Source organism: Macrosteles quadrilineatus, unplaced genomic scaffold, assembly GCF_028750875.1.
Source record: "Macrosteles quadrilineatus isolate MER2022 unplaced genomic scaffold, UCM_ALF_1.0 Scaffold_8__2_contigs__length_117827958, whole genome shotgun sequence".
NCBI classification, from domain to species: domain Eukaryota; kingdom Metazoa; phylum Arthropoda; class Insecta; order Hemiptera; family Cicadellidae; genus Macrosteles; species Macrosteles quadrilineatus.
The window spans coordinates 33,059,693-33,077,678 of NW_026542601.1; the positions used below are offsets into that span (position 1 = coordinate 33,059,693).

General features: G+C 37.1%; 1 protein-coding gene across 4 annotated transcripts in view; it reads right to left on the reverse strand.

Moving 5' to 3' along the window:
* Window positions 1–17,521, reverse strand: part of LOC129000789 (axin-like) — a 53,400-nt gene extending 35,879 nt beyond the window's left edge. For all 4 annotated transcript variants that reach the window (XM_054427790.1, XM_054427791.1, XM_054427789.1 and 1 more), the window contains exon 1: window positions 17,300–17,521. The gene's annotated coding sequence lies outside the window, so the exon portion shown is untranslated. The remainder of the gene's footprint in view (window positions 1–17,299) is intronic.
* Between the last annotated feature and the right edge of the window lie 465 nt (window positions 17,522–17,986).

Consider the following 17,986-nt stretch of genomic DNA (forward strand, 5'->3'; position numbering starts at 1 on the left):
TCCCATATTAAGCTGTTTGTCTGTTGAAATGTTTATATGTCCAGCTGTTTTTTCTATTCCTCCGGTAAACTAACTTTTTAATATATGTTTATCACATTAAGTACTAGCTGGCCCGACAGACGTCGTCCTGTCCTAATGTGGTTTTATGTCAAATGCTCGTTCATTTCAAGATGAGCTCGTTCGCATGGCTCAATCACGTCCTGGTTGAAGTTCGTTCGCTGCACTCACTTGCCTTCAGTTACATTTGACAACAAATATTCGTAAAAAACAAATAGAATAGAAACCTATTTGATAGCTCTCATTTGCTATGCATATGGCATAGATTTGTTTTTAAAAATAAGATTATCATTACAACAGCTGTTTCCTTAATTGAATTTAATCAAGAAATAACAAACATGGCATGGTAAACAAAATAAAACATTCTTCCATAAGATTAACATGTAAACTGCAAAGGGCCATAGGACGCTTCCCTTTAGGGTTTTTGAAACGGAAACAGGCTATTATGTTATTCTAGTACCTAAGGAATATCCCTGTAAATTTTCATGCCAATTGGTTCAGTAGTTTTCTAGTTATAAACGCTGTAATTAACACAACTTTCTTTTATATATTACGATTTACACACAGCCTCCTCTGTACGATGACGTTGGTGTATGCCAACAATAATAACATACGTGTTTTCTCATATCTCATTTCAACATGCTTTCTGTTCAACCGGCAAATTCCTTTTTTATTGCTCTGTGATCAACTCAATTAACCTATGTAAAGCTTGTTTAGTTGTCATAGGTAGAGTATATATTTCCATGTCCACATGTCCCACGTAGTTGTTCCCTAGTTCAGCTGTTTCCTGGTCCGTTGTTCCCTCGTTTCGCACAGTTTCCCCGTGGGAACCTCTTTGATGTTGCCGCTCGACAGAAAACATCGGACTAATTTCTGCACTGTGTCAGGCGAGGCGAGAGTCCGCCAGTGTGAAAACAGGAGGAATCGCGTTCGGTAAAAAGTCTTCGCCGTTAGCCAGCTTGATTCTGTTTTTAAGACGGTTGATTGAACTTTCCCGAAGATCTCCAGACTTCTTGGGGTTTCGTGTGAAGATCAACATTGAACTGGGTGTCGACATTAAACTCTGAAGCCTACAAGGCTACAATGACGAGTTGATATCAGCGCCCCTATTTCAGCACACACGATGAAAAGCTTTGAACACTGAATGAATTAATTTAAACTCATTGTTGACTAATGACTACTATTGCTAAACTCTTATAATACATGTATTATATGGTAATTATAGGCCTCGCCTAATTGTAGGCCTACAACTAAATAGGCTTAGGCAGTGACTTTACTCAATTTCAATATGTACATAGCATCAGAAGGAATACTTTAATAACCCTACGAAAAAGATGTCGACGAACGCCTACTATACTTTAATTATCTTAGGCCTACCATAAAAAAGACAAAATATTAAAGTATCTTCAATGTTAAAAATGTTTAATGTTAAACCTCTTCAAAGCACATCTTTTTACGAAATTTGATAAAAAAAACTAACAACATTCAAACGATAACAACCCATAAGAGTAAATTAAAATTTAACTTTCTTTTAGGACTAAAACAGATTCAGTTAAGTTCAAATAATAGGCCAGATATTGAGGAATGTTCTCACCCTAAAAGTACAAACTGTGACGTAATATGAATCTGTCATCCCCAGACGGAGTGCAACTGTCAGGTTGAAACCGATCGCGACACGTCGCTATTGTAACTGAATCGGGAGCAAACATGGTCCTTTTAATACAGTGCTACTTTGGTCCTGAAATATAATATTAGTAATTTTATTTTTCGGACTTAACTTGTTTATTTCGGACTTCGCTTAATGTGATGCTATTAAAAAAATAATACATTCATAAGTACATTTGAATGCAAGCACGAAAAACACACATCAATTTAATATGGATAAAATTTAATTCATAAAATAAAATCCTTCTACCACCACTACTCTGTATATTTACAAAATTATGTTGTAATTATTTACAAGGCTGCAAGGTCTTGAAAATAATTCAATCTAATTTGTATGTTACGCTTGATTTCAATTAACATTGTTATATCATATTTTAATTATTTTACGTAAAACCATAGATAAAACGTTGGTTAGTCTATGGTAAAACTTAATAGTTAAGTCTCAGAGCAGAAATAGGGTAAAAATTAATAGGCCTAATCTACTAGATAGATAATAAGGGCGAAACTGGGTTTATCCAGTTCATCGACAACACTAGATTTTTGTAAAATTTAAATTTTAATGTAAAACAAAACGTGTAGGCTAATATAGTGTCAAAGGCTCAAAATCATAAACACTCTTATTACTCAGTATTGTAAACTACAACAATGTTTCGGGAAAAACTATTTAAAGAGATGGGAATAATTACCATTACAGCATTGAGTTGGAGAATGTAAAATTATCATTGTGTAGAAGACAATGATGTACTGTAGATCAAATTTTTCAACGGTACAGTTTTAAGGGGAGAGATTATGTATTTTACTACAGATATTGAAAATGTTTTCATTGGTTTTCTTTACACTCTATTCTATTAAATTAGTAGGCTTTGAATTATGGATACAGCGTACCTATCGTAACTAATAGATCTACTTATTTTTCATTGAATGTGTTGGTGTAATAATAAGAATATCTTGAGACTCACAAGCACATAAACGAGTTATATAGTCACCAATAAATAAAAATAATTCAAACCTCAGTACTATAATTCAGCGTTGCTTTTAGTTATTCAATTCTAGAAACGATACGCTCCAAACACTAATTGTTGGTTTATGAAAGCGTCTTTGAATCCACCGTCTTTATGTCGGCTCACCCGCTCTCAGGAATAAAGAAGGAATGAATTTTTCACACTTTCGATCCTTTTGACTTTATTTAATTCACGTAGTTTTATTCATCCCGTAGGATAATTAGAGTTGCCGGCATTCCTTTTTCTAAGATTGGAGTGAGTAAATAAGGAATGGGTCTCGGTTCAAGACGGAACATAAAAGGACTGGCATCGAGATGTTGTTATCAATCTGACAATGATCCACAAAGATTTGGACAATTTTATAACATACATAATTCTATTTACAATAATTTGCTTTTAATGCGACCTTTCATAAAGCGGAGAGATTACAAGTGAAATTAGTTTTTTACGGTTACGAAAAGATTTAATATTTCAACAAACATTCACACATAATTGATTTTTTAATATCGGTATCCCATAAGCTCAACCAGTAGAAATTCTTGGACATTGTCACATTCCTTTTATTATAGGGATTTATGCGATACGGAGAGAGTTCTTCTCTTTGTCTTAAAGGCCTAGTCTTGTTGATTTTATAGATAGGTGGGCAGACAAAGTTGGGCTCCGAACCACTGGCTCACACCTTCATTACACATCTTAAATCCAACGTTCTTTGCCTGGGTTTGAACCAGCGAGCACAGTGCTCTAACCACAAGATTATCGTTTCCCAAACTCTGAGCAAAAAGAGTTAAAACATTCGTATTTGGCATGTTTCATTCACTGTATTGGTTCTGCGAGTACTCGATCCAAAAGTTGGGTAATCTTCACACCAGTTGGGGGTTGTATCAGACACCCCTAGCAGTGATGAACGCGATTTTAGCTCTAACCCTTGTGTTCAATAGCCTATCTCAAATAAAAGTTCTTGATTTTCCAAAGAAATTATATTTGAGATTGAAGTGGACCACATTTGTATAACTTCGAGCTTGATTCGTGAAAATTATCGGGATCGTAATGTAATTGTCCCGGTTTTCCTGGCAGAATTGATAAATGTGACGTTTGGTCGGGTAGGAATCAGAATACTCCTGAACAAATAGTGGACGCAGTCAATTCACAATTTAACCGTAAACCGTGATGTTTGCTTAAACAAAGGAATAAATAACCTCAATAGTTTATGTAGAAGGCTGTTATTCCCGTGGCGAGAATGAAGAGTTGTAATTTCACCATTTATATGACTGGAATCTTGCACAAACATCCCGATCCAAAGGCGGTGATCAAAGTTTCCCCAGCAGAACTGATCAAGCCAGCTCATCCCTGGAGATAAACACGGCACTCCCAGACCGTTCTGCGCCTGCGTTATCTCCGCGCATGCGTGGAACGCCACAACCTCGCATTAACGCGCCGCGCTGCGCAAAAACTCGCGGAATCATTGAAGGCAGATAAAAATTGGCGGTACACATCGCGCCGCATCAAATGCGAAATGCGGATTCCGACGGCAATAAAAGGTTAGGTAGGATACGGAACAGCTGACGTCCAGGCGTACCAACACCGACCTGATAGCACCTGCGTGCGGCGGTGCCAACCTCACGGCTAGAAAGCGTATCATTCATGTCTGTGGTTTGAAATTTCGTGTGAGATTAACTTCGTAAACCTGGTTCAAAGTTTTTTTTATATACACATTTTAGTTTATAAAATAAACGGTATCAGCATTCTGACACATACTTTCTCCCATAAGTTTGTCAACAACCTTTATCATGTGTAAGCGGTGAAAGTAAATATACGGAAATGTAATTTGTACGATTTTGTTCAGAATTTAAAGGACTACATACTAATTTTTTTCAAAATCGTTCGGGCCATTTTTGTGAAAATCTGATTTTTCCGTTATTTTATGGGGTTTTTATGGGGAAATAACATAATTTTCAATAACTTTTGAACCATAATTTTTACAGAAATGGGATTTGTACCATTTTGTTCAGAATATAAAGGACTATAACATACAAATTTTTTATCAAAATCGTTCGGGCCGTTTTTGGGAAAATCCGATTTTTCTGTTATTTTATAGGGTTTTATGAGAAAATTCCCATTAAAAATTAAAATTTTTTTTAAATGAAAAATATCAAAACTTTAAGGACCATAACATACTATGTTAAAATGAAACCGGATTTTTTTCTAAAATCCTATTTTTCGTTATTTTATTGGATTTTTATGGGAAAATAACATAATTTACCATAACTTTTGAACCGTAATTTTTACAGAAATGGGATTTGTACCATTTTGTTCAGAATTTAAAGGGCTACAACATACTAAATTTTTATCAAAATCGTTCGGGCCATTTTCGAGAAAATCCGATTTTTCAGGTTTTTTATGGGTTTTTATGGGAAAATCCCCATTAAAATCTTAATTTCAAAAAAATGAAAAAACGCCTGGAGATACCATGGATTAGAACCTACATACCAAATTTCATCGAAATCGGACCACAAGTGTAGTCCCTAGCTCTGTACACATCCAGACACACAGACACGCAGACACACAGACACACACACACAGACATCACTTCGAAAACCACTTTTTTGGGTCCAGGGGGGCCCAAAACGAATATATCCACTCAAAACTCAAACTCGAAAATTTTGACGAAAACAATACTTTCTCCATATACTATGGTATAGGGGGAGAAAGTAAAAACTACATTACACAACATGTAACAAAATGAAAGGGACAACATTTGTTGATGTTACTTTTATTTGGTTTTGACTGTACATTAGTAAGCAGTAAAAATAGTAAATTACAGTTACATCATTTAATCAAATCAGTCCATAGTTAAATAGACTGTAAATATAAAGTGAAAGGATAATCGTTCCCAGCAACTGATTTCAACGTAGAAATTATATGGGTAATTTTAGATCAAACCGATGATATGATCAGAATCAATAATATTTGGCCGCTCTGTAATAGCCTAAAAGAAAGATGTAGTCAATTTTGTTCACATACTGAAGTATCACATTAAAGAATGCAGAGATGGTAAAGAATATAATGCAATTTCTTGACTATGCATTTTATACAGATTAACCCAGGACAACAAAACAAGAATAATATGGTAAAATGGCAACTTGGTTTGGTTTTCGACTATCACGATTGTGGTCCTAGCTTTTTCGGTGTTAAAACTAACAATCATTACATCCGACTTTTATTTACATAAACAGCTTTTAAGAAAATCCCTAACTGTTAAAATCCAATTTCTAGCCAACTTGTTTTTCCCTTCAACCAATCAAATAACCCGCAGTATAAGCTTCAACTATTGGAATAACTTATCTTTCTATCCTAGGAGGTTACAGCGAACAAAATGTTCTCTGAGCAAACATTACTTAACCCGAATACAGAACAAGCATTATTTCAGTACCGTACCTCAATAACAATACCTTAAATACATATGAATAGGCTTCTGTACATTATCAAAACTAAAACTTGAAACGGAACTTGCCTTGGGTTGTATATTGGTTACACAATTTTCCCATCGTTGTTAAGTTCTAAAGGACCTAGGTAACTCGCCACTCATATTTTCTCAGAGTTCCTCAATCTCAGTTTCTACGACTTCCGTTACTATGAAACCAGTTGCCCGATGTTTTCAGCACGTAGGCTACACAAGGCTGATGTCCTCAAGACGGATAGTACACGACATCAAAGGAGCCGGGTAGATTCTCCAGTGCGGCGACTTTTTGTACCACTCACACACGCACACACATACAACAAGCGGCACAGCCTTCAAAAACTGCCCCCCCCCCCCCTCTAGAACGGAGCCGAACGAAACGACGGGCTTGTCATCGTGGGCCGTTGTCGAAAATTTTGGGCATTTTCAACTATGAGGCACCGGGCCCAGACAGAAAGAGCCGTGCTGTAACGTAGTCGTAGAAGTCTGTTACGAAAACCGATAAAATTGCAACCGCAGTTTTCCTTGAAGACAGTCATTACTATGATATAGATTACATATCTGTCGTCGACATTCCGCTATCTATTGTAGGATGACTAGTTTCAGGGCATTACTGCATTTTAAAATGTCACAAGATCGCCAAAATCGTCAGACACATTTCGTCATGATAACCACACGTTAGGGGCATAAATATCAGCTAACATAATCGCGTATCCGACAAAATAAAACTATATACTGTAGTCCACAGTCAGTCATACTTTGCATAACGGTTTTAAAGAAAATACTGATATTGCCATTGAGTAAACTTACTTTCTAATAACCAAAATATTGCATATTTGAAGTTTGTTTCTGTGTGATTTTCCAGTTAAGTTGGTTATCATGACAGAATGTTTCGCATCTATATTAGATAAATTAGGTCCATGTCCTCCACTCTTTGGATATAAGCTGTAAACGATTGAACAACCTACGTCATCGTATGTTGTTAACAGTAAGTAACGTTAACATCGATTCGATGACGACTTTTTCAACCTCAAATTATGTGGTCTAATTTTATTACGATTAGAAGCTTATTTCCACAGTATGATAAAAATAGCTGTTCATCACACGGAGCAATTTAAGTGTCTTTTTGGTACTTAATCGTATTTCCAAGCTCGCTTTGCGCCTCGCTTGTAAACCCAGAGTTGCGTACCAAAAAGAGCCACTTTCACTCCTAGTGACGAAAACTACTATTTATGTGAGAATATTTATAAGAATATGAGCTAACAACTATAAATAGTGTATGTGGCAAACGCAAATTAATAATCTTGAACTAGAATAGTAAGACAATGTTTATTGGACGACTCAAAAACAGAAGTAAATCGTAATACAATCAGAAAATTTGGTAAATTGTACAGCTCAAAATGCACGTAGGCCTTTAAATAATGTAAACTATTTAATTTACCATCGATTTCACCGAGAGCCCAGGATTTGCCCGGGGTGTTTTCAGTTTACCGAAGTTTTTTACAACGCAGCAATTCCATCGACGAAATCCCATATAATCCGGCCGAACCTTACATTTATAATCCCGCTACAATACAACAATCCCACACACGTGGTCATATCACTGCACGCTAGATTTGTTCGCCGCCCGTCTCACATTGTTGTCAAGTGAAGCAAGAAAATCGCACAGGGGGAAGCGGAGTTGTAAAATATCAAATATTGCGTCTTCAACGAGTCTTGATACTATATTGCTTGTGGTAGACGGAAATTGCTTGAAAAAATTATAATTTTGATTAAAAAGTGATAAAATGCTAACTGCACTTAACAAGTCGAGTAGGCTTTTATATTATACTGTATCACTGTACTGTAGTTACTGTATTGTGGTTACTCTTCATACCATATTAGGTAGACTCTTTAGGACTTGGTACTGAATAATCAAAAATTAAATTTGAAGACATGCAATATATTATTTGTTATTAATAGGCCTGTAGTAGGCCTGAACAGGTATAGTACCTCTAATAGGTAAGAATAAACAAAAATCTACTCCTCGTATTTGATTAGATTAAAATCCAAACAATTTTCACTAAAAAACTAATAAGAGAGGTTTATGGTTAGGTCCAAGTGGAGGGCGAGTGGTTTAAATTTTGTTCGTCGTTCAGCAAACTATTGAACTAATTTAACCGAACATATAACATATTATCAGTAAACTATTTAGGCCTACTAGTATTTTAGTTGCAACAAAAAATAAATCACTAATCAGTGAAATCCCTTCTGGAATAAGGGAATTGAAGTAGAATTCGCTACCCAAATTCTAATGGAACCAGCATGCATCAAAACCCATCAAATTGTAGGAAGCCTACTCCCACACTTCAAAGTCAATGTTGGTAACACGTATCCAAAGTCAAACATCAGAGTTGACCAATACAGTTCTTCGTCAAACTACACTGCTGATCATGTGTTGTACAATGTTATATATGTCAGCCCGCGTACAAAGTGTCGCCCGTATCAAACATTTGTACAGAACAATCACAAAGTCACGTTCACGCCAGACATGCTTGCATCGACATAAAACACCTTTCAATGTTGCTCTGTTGGCCATGGTGACCAAGCTGTTGAAATCGGGCATTCAAGTTGGACTAAAAAGAAATCGGATTTATTGCAAATGTTTTATTTGACTTTGTAAATATTTAATTGCTTTTCCGAGTAGTAAATTATTTATTACGTAATTATATTATAGCATTTCATTGAATGGTTTTCAACAAATATGATTTCATGTTTAAATTAACTAACTATGAATAGTATGTTTTCCGTTACAACAGAAAACAAAGGTTTTAGGACGCTGAGTTGTAATAGTTTAGGTAGAAGAGGTCTTAATTAAAACACGCCCTGGTTAGTAATGAAAATCGCGTATGACTCTTCCAAACCAATGAGATGTTTGTTTTAAAACAGGACGACTCGAGTTGACGAATCTGGTGTTCTACGAGGTGGATGAGTTCACAAAATACCGTTTGAGTATAATTGTTTACAGCATTTTCTTCCCTAGGAGTTTAGTTAGTTTTAATTCATTATTTAATAAATTATTGCTATTACTTTTTAGATGGGAATTTATTTATTGTTGTTGACTATAGTTTATTTGTTTCTGAAAGACATGCTTTTAGGCGAGGTGTTATTTATTTACTAAGATTATTGTGGGCTTCACTCACCATAAGTGCATACATACACACAACACGAAATCATGGACTTTTGATGCCATGGACGATTTCGTGTTACGTATGTATGTGGATATCTGTGTTTTGCCGAATCCTGGACATTACAGACAAAAATTAAGGCGAATGAAGCCCACAATAATCTTTGTAAATATAGTTTATTTACTCGTTGTTTTATATATACATCGATTTTATAATTAAATTATCCTTCCTAAATTCCAAACCTTAGTTTCTTCAGCGACTAGATTGTATTTTGTTTAATTAGGCCTATATTGATTATTTTTAGATAAGATTGACGTTTGATATAGAATGTAGAATTGTCAGAAAGCAATAAAGACATTATTATTATTATGTGTCTTGAACTTTTCCCAATGTAACGTTAAACAAAACTTAACTCCTACACCATGTCTTTAGTGGTTAATATATTGGTGTTCACTTTCATGAACAATAGTTATAAATTTCAATGGTAGAATAATAGATACTTTGCATTGTTAATGCGTTATTACAATATTTATCCCTCTGATTATTGATTATTATTCATTAGAAATAATTTTATTACTAAGCATTAAAGCTTATGGTAAATTGTTAAAGTCATTTATATTTTCAATTTTGTCTAAATATTAATTTAGATGAAATCTAAAGCGTTTAAGTTAGCCACGGAAACAAAAACAATTTAGCACCTGAGAAGTTGACACCATCCGTTGCAGTAACCGACTTCATATAACTTCAAGCATACTATAAACGTATTTATAAGTAGTTTCATACGTTAGTCTACAACCGTTTCAGGTAATGTAGCGACAATAGGCCAAGCGATTGCAACACTATTTAAACACAATATTAACAGTAGCCTACCTATTCTAAAAATATAACTTGAAGAGTAGCACTCTAAATGAAAGGCTCATCCAACCATTTCCTTATAAAAAAACGTGGTTACAGTTTTTCAATAAAACAGTATACGCTTATGGTGACCCCAATCTTAATGATCGAAAAATCGTCTGTAAACCTAATAATCTCGGTGAAATCCTCAGCGATTAGACCACGATGATATGAATTGCGGGGAGCGGAGATTTTAATTTTCGTCGGTCGGGGTCGAGGGAATAACAGATGTAAGTGTAAGCTCAGAGCAGCGTGAATCCTGCATGGCCCGAGGCGGCGCTTTGAAACCGCCGACAACACCTCGCCGCTTCGGCCGCGCTCGGCTGTCTTCGGCAACGTTCGGCGCCGTAGTTACAGCGCCTGCTCAGATCGTCTCTCGAGCCTTGACCGCAGAGATGAACGGCTAACTATCCAGCTTTGAATTCCACCGTATATAAAACATATTTATGTTTACATTTATCATCCTTATGGAACATAAAGACAATTTTAATGTTAGTTCCGTCTGGTTTACGATGTGGACGTTTTGTATGGCTGTATTTAGTAATCTAAGGCCCTTTTTGACGTCATTTCCATTGATGACGAAGCCTACTGTAACTTTGTTATTTAATGACCAATAAAGATTTATGATTTGCCGTTGACATTATGTTCATCGTTAATTAGAATTAGCCAACTTTGAAACAACTAGGCCTACTATAATTGAATTTAACACTATTGCTTACTTGTCCTGTAGTGTTCTAACCAAAGAAAAAAAATTGAATAATCTACCATAAAAATAAACCTTTTTAGTCACCAACACATATGAAAACAATCTTCAGATTTTACAAAAAAGATATAAATATTTATTTAGATGTCAAGCATTTTCATGTAAGACAAGGAATCAACATAGCTAGCCTTCTTTCAAAAATAATTTTGTTTATTTTAAGCTATAACAACTATAGACCTACTGTACTTAAAACATTAATTTATCTATTTAATATAGGGGTGTAACATTTTATACGATTGATATTTTAATTTGCCATAACACCACAATAGATTAAAATAATCTTTATGAAACTCCATAAATATTTCACAAGAAAAAATACCACTATGTTTAGTTTAAACAATATAATGGGTGAATAATCTAAATTTACAACAACCTGCATCTGAATACCACCCAAGAACATTTAGGCTAAATAGCAATATCAAGAACACGTTGAAATAGGTATAACTACTAGGTACCTATAAAAAATCCAGTTAGCGGCACGATAAAATGAAAAGTAGCTCTACCCATGTACAATTATAAAAACAAGAAACAACGAGATGTACATAACAACACTTCTTAAAAAAAGGATTTTCAATTTAAATATTGTTTTGGTTTTCAATTCTATATGTTTTATTTTCGATCTTTTAATACATTTATGTTCATAAATTTAAATTTAAATGAATAATACGTGAATTAATGAGCTGGTGTCACCTGTCTGCCATGTTATCTTATAGGATGTCTGGCGCTAGACAACACTACTCGCAACGTTACCATTTCTCCCAGGCCGCGGCCCGGAGTTTAAGGTGGCCGTGGATGGGGACACTAGCTATGTGCATATTTTAACCCAAATATTTGTGAAGGATGAGTGTAGAATGATGTGAGATGCCGTGTTTAGCTTTGTTACTGACCAAGACCAGCTGTTTCACTAGCCAGGACCCCTAAAAGCCCAAAGATCGTTGCCAGCTAGGTCCAGTTTTGAACCTTCAAAAGTTTTTAGTTACTGTAGGTAATTTTTTTTCTTTGTCCTAGGATTAGGAAGCTAGGCACGAGCCTGGGATTGTTTTTCACATTACTTCAGGCTAGACCTAGGGGTTGCGGCATGATCACTTGGATAAAATCCATTGGTGACTTGGCGGGGATCGAACATGGGACCTAACTCTAACCACTACGCCAGCTCGCTCCCTGGTTACTGTGGGTAATAAAGACATTATTTATGAGATTTTTACCATACTGCAATAGCTCGAATTTCATCTTTCATGTAGGCCTAATTCCAAGGAGAAAAAATTACATTTGGATAAGAGTAAGATGGTTCAAGAGAAGTATAAACACATCACTAATTATTCTAATATTACCAGTAAATACATTTAACAAACCTTCAGGACAAACATTTTTCTAAGTTACCGGTACGGTACCGTACCCAACCTGATAAAAATTCATCAATTGGGGTTCAATGAGTCTTTGTTACCAAGTAGAACAAACCATACACTTATTTATTCTCCTTAACAATAACTATAAGAGGTAGAGCCTAGATAAGGTCTTTGGAAAATTAACTCTTGGGTACCAAAATTAGCAAGGGTACCAAAGGGATTCCACTCGTGATTCAAACGTTATTTGCAAATACTTTTCAATGGAAAAGGTAGTTGTAATCAGATCAAGGTCAAGTATTTTTTTTTAATACCAACCGAAGCTTGTTTTGTGCTCAATATAAATACGAGTTAGACCGATTTGTTAATACCAAGGAAAAAATGTGGTTCGGATTCCACTGTAAACTGTAGGTCCCTTAGTTTCCATTAGCTGTATGGGCTATTAATTAACGGCTGTGTATAAGGAATATGTCGGCCTTAGTCACTAACAAAACTACAAGATCACGCCACTCATCCTACACTCATCTCCTCAAATTATTTGTAATGACTATTAAAGTTTGTAGGTACCTAAATACCGCAGGGGGCTCACGCTTGCGTGGGTTCGTGGCCTGGGCGACCACGCGGACCCTAGCTCTCCCAGAGGGGAGGTAACTGCCCGGTGTCAGACCCGGCACTTCAGGTAGACCACAGTTATGGACGACTGGTAAGCGCCAGCCCCTTAGGGGGAGCCTCCAGTGACATTCCCTCCATTCAGGGTGGGGGGGGTGTTTAGCTCTCAGTGACGCCGTTAATTCCGCCTCTCCTCAACTACCTGTAACTGTGGTTGTGACTGAGTCCTACCTGTTGTGTTCGACTGACATTTTGTGAGGCATATCCTCGACTTTGGAAGTAGCCTCGTCCTGGGAGGTGAAATACCTAGCCCCCAGAGGGGAGGTAAATGCTCCGTGTTGGTATCGGCATTTTCAAGTTGGCCACAGACATGGTCGACTGGGCATCGGGTCCCAGTGACATTCCTTTATCCAGGATGGAGGGGTGTTTAGCTCTAGGAGAGATGGAAGTACATCATAATCTCTAACCTACCTGTGTCTGTGGTACTTTGGGCTTCGGCCTGCTTGTGGTGTGCGACCAGCATTCAGTGGGCAAATCCTCGACTTTGGAAGTAACCTTTCCTGGAGGTGAAAACGGGCAAGTACCCGCAGCTCACGGGGACACTCAAGGGCAACGTAACTTTCCGCAGTGTGAGGGCAACGGTTTGTAGGTACTTATGCAAACCTATCCCTGTCTCTGAGCACGGACGGTATGGTTATCTTGAGTGTGGGGGGTTCTTCCCGGAACCTCAATTGAGTCAAGGGTGTCGCCACCTCTGGTGGATAGGTTCATCCGGGTGGGTCCCACTTCTATACCTGCCTCCTTTTGGGAAACCCTGATGGCCTGGCAGTGATGTTGGGTCTGACGGGCAAACGAAGTAGATCGGGTGCTGGGTCCGAGCCCGCCAGGGGTGTCTGGGGATCTATCGCTCTGGATATCTCTGGTTCCCAGCAATGGGTCAGGCCTCGATCGGGCAGCGGTGTAAATGGGAGGTTGGGGTTCCCCCCGTCAGCGTGCTGATGGTCCCCTTCCTCCTGGCTATTGATGGCGGGTTCTGCCTGTCAGGGATGAGATAGGTCCCGAGTGTTGCTTGCACTAAATGCGTCGGGGCGCTCTACTATGGACCTCTAGGTTCCGACCTAGTGGAACCCAGGTGGAGTGACGCTTAAACAAGCAGCCGGAATCCCTGGTTAGGATTGAGGGGCAACCCTCTTTCCGAAGGGTCTGCTTTGGCAGCCGGCGAGCCTGATGACCTTAAGTCATCCGCCCATGATGTGCTAAAGGTTGATGCGTAAGCTTCGGCCTACATCATGGGGCCCGGGTATGTCCTGTAGGATAGGTACCGGGTAAGCAGTCAGGGGGCTTCGGCTCTCATGACAACAAATCTAAATCTAAATCTAAGGTACCTAAATAGGAAACTTTTCCAAATCTATCATCCTGGATCCCCAAGCTCACAGCTCTTACGCCGGGATTTCATATTAGGCTACTGTACCTTGACAGCTGAGATTTGTGTACCGTACCTACTGTGAATTTAACTGCAATTAGTTAGTGGGTTACAGGTAGGATTTAATAGCCTAGGTAGCATATTTTACACATCTTAATTAGCCTGAAAATCAGAAGCTTTTGAACCAGAGTACCGGTACTTTATACCTTACTTTTATACTTTTCAATGAAATGGAGACCATACAAAGTAGGCTAGAGCCTTACCCTATGTATTTTGAGTGTTTAAAATTTAACTTGACTGTAGCCTAATTGATTATTGGGTTAAAATAATTTTAAAAATTATTTATTTAAGTTTAGCACAAAACAGGCCTTGTGGCAATTTTACAAATTCAATTACCGTATTCATAAAAGTAGGCTATTTAGGTACCTAATATAAAATAATTACTAGATTATTTAAACTTGGATGATCAATGGTAACTGATACAATTAGACCTAATTCAAATGTAAATCAACATTAACTTCCTCTAAACTCTTAATCCACTTAATTTAACTATTTTTTGTTAAAATTTTAAACTGAACTTAGCCTAGCTAAATCTAATTTGTCTTGTTGTTGAGTACTGGAGAATTATCAGGTTGGGTCAGTTAATAACACAAAATGCTGATAAAGAAGTTATTTATAGAATAAATATTAATACTTTTATCTGAAATGGCAACCATACGAAAGTAGGAAGCCAAGTAGTTGGTTTAGGCCAAGTATGAATGGAAATGAGTGTAGGATGAGTGGCGATCTTGTAGTTATGTTACTTTCTTTACATTCAAGTCGTAAGTTACACTCTTGAAGTGGTGCCTAGCCCTTAGTAAGTAGTTATTTTCGCTGGTATCTAGGGCATAGTCCAACACCGCCCCCCCCCCTTGATTTCATGCCTTAATGTACCCACAACAATGCATACGGTGGAGGAAGACCCTGTGCCCTGTTTCATGAAAATTTCCACACAGTTCTCGCCACTTGGGCTCTTCCTTGCTCGTCTCAGTATAACCACAACAAACTAAATAGTGCTGAAAGCGCAAAGTCGTCTCATAAGTAAGTTTCCTCTCTACCTTACTTCTCTGTGGGGTAGTCTTGTTCCTTTTGCCTAGATAGTAGACTAAGTACTTTGTTCAATACATCATTCCTTATTGACAGCACATAGGTTATTGTACGGTAGGTACAGTATGTAAAAAAATAAAATTTGTGTCACACATCCAATAATTTCTTAGAGAGTAATTTATAATAATCTACTTATTAAATTTTAATGATGTTGCAACTAATCTTTTGAATACCTACCGTAATTTACTACCTAATGAGAGCCTCATTAGTCTCACTAAGACTCTTTAACTTAGTCTAGACGTTGGTGGTAGTTTAAAACTAAGGCCATAGAACTCTTGCAGGATGGTCATAGAATTTAAGTAGGCCTAAGTTAGGTGGACACTAAAACGAGGATCTACCTAAGTTGATTTTCATTGCAGTCGAGTCAGGTGATTTACTTAGTGGCAAATTTTATTCCTCATTCCTTAAGGTAAAATCTTCTAGGTAAGTTAGGCCTGATAACTCCAAATTGTAAACTAAAAATGAGTTAGTCTGGCACTGTTAACTTGTTGAGTGAGGCCGTTCCCGATCGGATACGTTGCTCGGCATGATGGGTTCTTACCCGATCAGGAACGCTCGGCAATGTTTTTGCTCTAGCGTCGGTCGAAGGCGGACCTATATACCACGTTACGGTACCGGTAGCGTACGTATTGTGTGACTTGCTTTTTGTTATGGTGTAGTTTGGTAGTAAATTTCCCCGTAAAATCCCCGTCTGACAAGCTTAAAATTCAACTTGTTAAGTAAAATCTTTCTCCCTCCAATTGGCAATACAATCACAATGGGACCGGCTACTTTCCAAGCACTGCTGCTATCTGTCGGAGTTTTAGCGAACGTCGACTCTCGTTGTAAGCAGGACATCACCACACGTTTATTTGCTATTCGTCAAGCAGAAATTTGAAAGCCAATTACAGACGACGATCGGGTTTGTTCGATGATGCAGGCTGTGCCGCACAGGGATATTCCTGCCATTTAATGTGCCGCAGCAAACGTAAGTTATTGATGCTGGGAACTTGGGGCTAGCCTGCTAAATCTAGGCTAAGTATGATGATGGTTACAATCAGTGTCTGTAAATAACTTAAGTTAGCCTATCAGGGGAAAATTAAAATCTTTCTCTAACTTCCAGGCTACTTACAAGAGATTTGCTAAGTTAGAGTCTAGGACTAGCTAATAGGATCAAAGCAGCAGTTTTGCATAAACTTCTCAGAGCCTTATTTAATCTCATCAATGCTATTTTACTGACAAGTTGGTCATTAACACCGCATCGGACAAGGAGTCAGTAGAGGTAGGCCTAAGTTAGTTTGAAATTAAACACCACAGGGGTTAAGTAGAATAATCCTAAAATTTACTTTGCAAAACTTGCAGTGAGTTCAGCAGTAGGACTATAGGAATATTAAATCTTAAATAGAGCCTATTTTACCCTTAGGTCCCTAGAATTTCAATCAAATTACTTTTCTAACATGTTTTAGTAGGTAGGTAACTTTGCAACTTTGTTAGGATTTTAACCTATCAATTATTAGGCCTACACGCTTTTAAAGAACCCATCTGAGGCGACTAAGAAATACAGCAACTGAATTTCCTAACCCTCACCACCATTCATGGATCTTTCTCATTTTAGGTAGCCTATTATCCTTAACTAATAAATTATTTACATATTTAAAATTTGAAACAATGGTCTAAACTATGAGAATTTGAAGTTCCCGGTCAACGTTTGTTGTTAGCAAATTAACATATCAAAGGGGATCAAACAACCCTTTGCAGGAAACCGCCCTTTTAAGTTTAACTTTGGCTTACTTACCTTAGAAATACCTGTCCCTTTGATGTTGTTTGAAGTACAGAACACAGCTAATTGCTTGAAAAACTTAACACTTTCACACATGGTAACAGTACTAAACCATTTTATAAACCAATAACAACCTAAAAAAATATTAACTATCACATAATAACACAACAAAACAGTTTTGTCAACATTTAACATCAACAAAAACTCACAACTTGTTACAGAAATTCAAGGCAGACATGTTAGTTTCAATTCAATGCGCTCTGGTGGAACGGAATTGAAACTATTTTAAAATTCATAGCCAATCAGAGACTATCACACTTCTTCTTTTCCTCCCACAATATAACGTACAGGTGTAAACATAGAAGCCACAATAATATAAATTAAAACTCTCTATACTATAACAATGCACAAGAAACTGTAATTAATTGTAATATCACTTAAAAGTGAATATATGAAATAATTGACTTTGAATTGTGCAAGGAGACTTGTGATTCTGTTTTCAAATCTGAAGCCTATTTTCAGAGTCTTACAGGCTGGGAACGCAAAGAGTGCGCTGATGTCTACTAAACGACCTCTTTCATTTTAGGGTTTATTTATGATTTCGATTTGTATTTTTGTTTGGCTACAAAACCAAGGAACAGACTTTTTTGCAATTCGATTTGTATATACTAGTTTTAAATGGATTGTCAAATAACGAGAAAC